The sequence below is a fragment of the Giraffa tippelskirchi genome, chromosome 2 (assembly GCF_054371585.1).
Source record: "Giraffa tippelskirchi isolate mGirTip1 chromosome 2, T2T-mGirTip1v1.2.pri, whole genome shotgun sequence".
In the NCBI taxonomy this organism is placed as follows: domain Eukaryota; kingdom Metazoa; phylum Chordata; class Mammalia; order Artiodactyla; family Giraffidae; genus Giraffa; species Giraffa tippelskirchi.
This window is the reverse complement of record NC_137276.1, coordinates 3969358-3973819: the sequence shown is the minus strand read 5'-3', so window position 1 is coordinate 3973819 and position 4462 is coordinate 3969358.

Here is a 4462-nt window from a genome sequence, read left to right as displayed (position 1 = left end):
CCTCCGGCACTGAAGTCCTGCAACTTATATAACCACACCCATACCTGCTGCTGCTCCTGCAGCCACCGATGGGGTGGGCCAGGTGGGTGCCCTGGCGTCCCTGTGAAGGGGCCTGGAAGACCCTGGCTGCTCAAACTGCGCCCACATTAAGGAGGTAAAGAGGAGACGGTGACACCTGTGAAGGAGGGGCTGAGGCCAGGCTTCGTTCTGCTCAGGGAGTCACAGGCTCAGCCCTTTACTCCCCTGTCCAGCTTCTTGGGTTTCCGTTTTGGGGTTCCTACAGTGAGGCCCCTTTGTCTTTCCCTCATGTTACAATTCAGTGTGTGAGACAGCTTCCAGCACTTCTCACTTTCGTGCTAAAAGCTCACTGAAGCAGCAGCCGCTTCTGTCAAGGCCAACAATGGCAGAGGCCTGGCCCTTCCTACTCACAGAGAGCTTTCATTTCCAAGGCATTTAAGAAACATTAAATAATGAACAAGTTTCTTGAAGCTCTGGGTCTCATCCTTGCTCTGGAAACTCCTTTAAGATTTAACAGCTTATTGAAAAGCAGAGAAAGATAGCATTCCTAGTATCATTTGTTGGGTTGTTAAAATTCAAGTGCATTTGAAACGGCAAAATCTGGGAGGTAGGAAACCACACAAGTTCTCCTTGTTTTGTTTTTTCCAGCCAACCTACTGGACTAGTGAAAGAGACCTGAGTGTGTGTTCAGTACAGTTTGTAGCGGGGTGACGAATGGCTGAAAAGCCCCAAAGAATCCCTTACCAGAATCTTACCAGAACCAAATCAAACTGTGCCTTCTTTTTTTTTTGTTTGTTTTTTATTTCACAGGGATGGTGGAATTAGACCAGCAAGTTGCAAATGGTACATGAAACACAGGTCTCCTTCCAGGGCACCAAAAGCCCTTTGATGTAAGTTGCAGAGTGTGTGGTCCACGTCCATGCCATGTGATTCTCTGTATTCTTTCCGGTCAAACACATTGGAAACAAAGTCCATGGAGCTCAAACATTTCCAGGTAGAAAGGAGAATGAAAATGTTTGTTGACAGATTTTAAGGCTTCTGATTTGTCCACTTCCTCCCTAACCAATACATATTGTTTGAGGGAACTTTGTGGAATATAACATTTCCTCTCATCTACTGTTTCTTTGAAGAAAAGGCCCCATCAAAACTGAAACTACTTCCAAAACAAAGTTTTCATATTTTGCTAGGTTTTGATAGAATGGATTTTGCTGCTGTTAGATCAGCAATGAGAGGTCTTGGAGGACGTTGCAGGGAAGTGTCTGGGGACCCCGTCCTGGGCTCTTCCTGAGTGAGACCACTTAATGGATAGGAGGGCTCTTTTCCAGGGAAGGGATGATCCTGGAGCAGAAAACTGGGCGGGATGTCAGGCCTGTTAGGGAAGATGCTGGGCATCCAGCCGTATATGCCTCCGTCCCCATCAGACCTTGCCTGGGGATACAGCTTTGCTGGGCCAGTGATACTGGCTGGTATGGCCAGCACGCTGTTACTCACTCCAGTCAGTAGAGTTTATATTTCCAGCCCCACAACAGCAACCATGAGTGGGTGAGCTAAATTGCAGTGGACATTTCTGAATCACCATCACCACCTTCCAGGGCCCCCAGAGAGGGGAGAGTGATGCTGCTAATGGAAGGAGGCCTGGGCAAAATCCATCACCTGCTTTAACTTCTTCATTCACCTCATCACCTTAAAAGCACTCAGAATTTGCTCTGCAAGCCTGGGGACTACACAGTGACCCCTGGGAGTTTTCACAGCTGGAAATGACCGCCTCATCAGGGCTGAGTCCCCAAGTCACCCTAGATACTGCTTGACTTTAAACCCATAAGAGGGAGGGGGCCACATCGTCAGTGATGAAGTTTAATCAAACGTTATTGCAAAGTCAATAGAAAAACTGCATAAAGATCCTGATGATACCGTTTCTCTTTTGTGTCTGTTGTCTCATGGGACAGAGCTAGAAGTAGATTGGAACTAATATCAAGCACCTCAATTCCAGCTTCTTTTATTATGACAACTACTAAGTGTGTGACTTTGGGTAAGTCCTTGGACACTCTAAGTAAATTTGCCTCATTTATTAAAAAATGAAACAAGCAAAAATAAAATCTTGGCTAGTGTAATAAAGCAAGAAAAAGAATTAAAAGTCATTCAGATCGGGAAAAGAAAAGAAATAAAACTGTCATTTGTAGACAAAGAACCTGCCTGCAATACAGGAGACCAGGGTTCAGTCCCTGGATCGGAAAGGTTTCTTGGAGAAGGAAATGTCTACCCACTCCAGTATTCATGCCTGGAAAATCCCATGGACAGAGGAGCCTTGTTATCTGCGTCCATGAGTTCACAAAGGTCGGACACAACTGAGCGACCTTTAAAAGACATTAAAAGAAAAACCATTGACCAAACCACAAAAAATATTTACATATGACTCTCAATAAAGATACTTGTGTCAAACTACAAAATGCTAGTGAAAGAAATTTGACCTAAATAAGTGTAGAGACACACCATATTTATGGCTAGAAGACTCAAGATAGTTAAGATGTCCATTTTCCACAAACTGACCTATACATTTAACACAGTTCTGATAAAACCCTAACAGAATTTTTTGTAGCTCCTAGTAAGCTGGCTGTAAAATATATATGGTGAAACAAAAGAGAACAGCCAAAACAATTTTGAAAAAGAAGAATGAAATTGAAGGGCTCACACTGCTCGATTTTAAGACATATTATAAAGCTATAGTAAACAAAACAGTGTGATACTGGTGAAATCACAGATGCATTGATCAATGGAACTAAATAGAGAGTCCAGAAATAGACCCACTAAAATATAGACAATAGATCTTTTTAAAAAGATATGAAATACTTTTAGGACACTTTTAGGTTCACAACAAAATTGAGAAGGAGGTACAGAGATTTCCTATATACCCCTGGCCTCCTCATGTGCAAAGTGTTCCTCATTATCAACTCACTAGAGTGCTACAGTTTTTACCAAGGATGAACCTACACTGACACACTATAGTCACCCACAGTCCATAGTTCACTTTAGGCTTCATTCCTGGTGTTGTACGTTGGATGCATGCATGCTAAGTCACTTCAGTTGTGTCCAGCTCTTTGCAATCCTATGGATTATAGCTGGCCAGACTCCTCTGTCCATGAGATTCTTCAGGCAAGAATACTGAAGTGGGTTGTCATGCTCTCTTTCAGGGACTCTTCCTGACCTAAGGCTCGAACCCAAGGCACATACATCTCTGTGTCTCCTGCGCTGGCAGGCAGGTTCTTTACTATTAGTGTCAACTGGGAAGTCCATGCCGTATGGGGTTAAACAAATGTATAATGACATGGATCTATAGATCCATTATAACATCTTATGGAGTATTTTCACTGCCTTAAAATTCCTCTGTGCGTGGCTTATTTATCTCCCCCAACCCAGTCCCCTGACAATCATTGACATGATTGTTTTACTGTCTCCACAATTTTGCCTTTTCCTGAATATCATATAGATGAATCAAGCAAGCATTAAATCAATCAAGTTAATCTTTTCAGATTAACTTCTTTCACATAGCAATATAGGCATTTAAGATTCCTCCATGTCTTTTCATGGCTAGATAGCTCATTCATTTTTAATGCTGAATAATATTCCATTGTCTGGTGTGCCATAGTTTACCCATTCACTTACTGAAGGATATCTTGGTTGCTTCTAAGTTTTTGCAGTTACGAATAAAGCAGCTTTAAACATCCAAGTGCAGATTTTTGTGTGAACCTAAGTTTTCAGCTTGTTTTGGTAAATACCAAGAAGCATGATTGCTGGATTGTATAGTGGGAGTATAGATGGTTTTATAAGAAGCCACCAGGCATCCAAAGTAGCTACCCCATTTTGTATTTCTACCAGCAATGAATGAGAGTTCCTGTTGCTCCACCTCCTCACCAGTCTTTGGATTTGTCAGTGTTTTAGATTTTGACCTTTCTAATATATGTGTGCTGATATCTCATTGTTGTCTTGAAATTCTTTTCCCTGATGGCGTATGATGTTAAACATCTTTTCATGTTCTTATTTGCCATCTATGTATCTTCCTTGATGAAGTGTCTATTAAGATTTTTGGCCTGTTTTTTAATTGGCTTATCTGTTTTCTTACTGCTGAGTTTTAAGAGTTCTTTGAATGTTTTGGGTAACAGTCCTTTCTCAGATGTGTCTTTGGCAAGTATCTTCTCCCAGTATCTGGCTTCTTATCTCATTCTTTTGACATTGTCTTTAACAGAATAGAGTTTTGGTGCTAATGAAGTCCAGTTTATCAATTATTTATTTCCTAGATTGCGCCTTTGTTGCTATACCTAAAAAGGCATTGTTAAACTCAAGGTTATCTAGATTTTCTCCTTTCTTATCTTCTAGGAGATTTATAGCTTTACATTTTACCTTTATATCTTTACATCTGTGACTCATTTTGAGTTAATTTTTGTGAAAT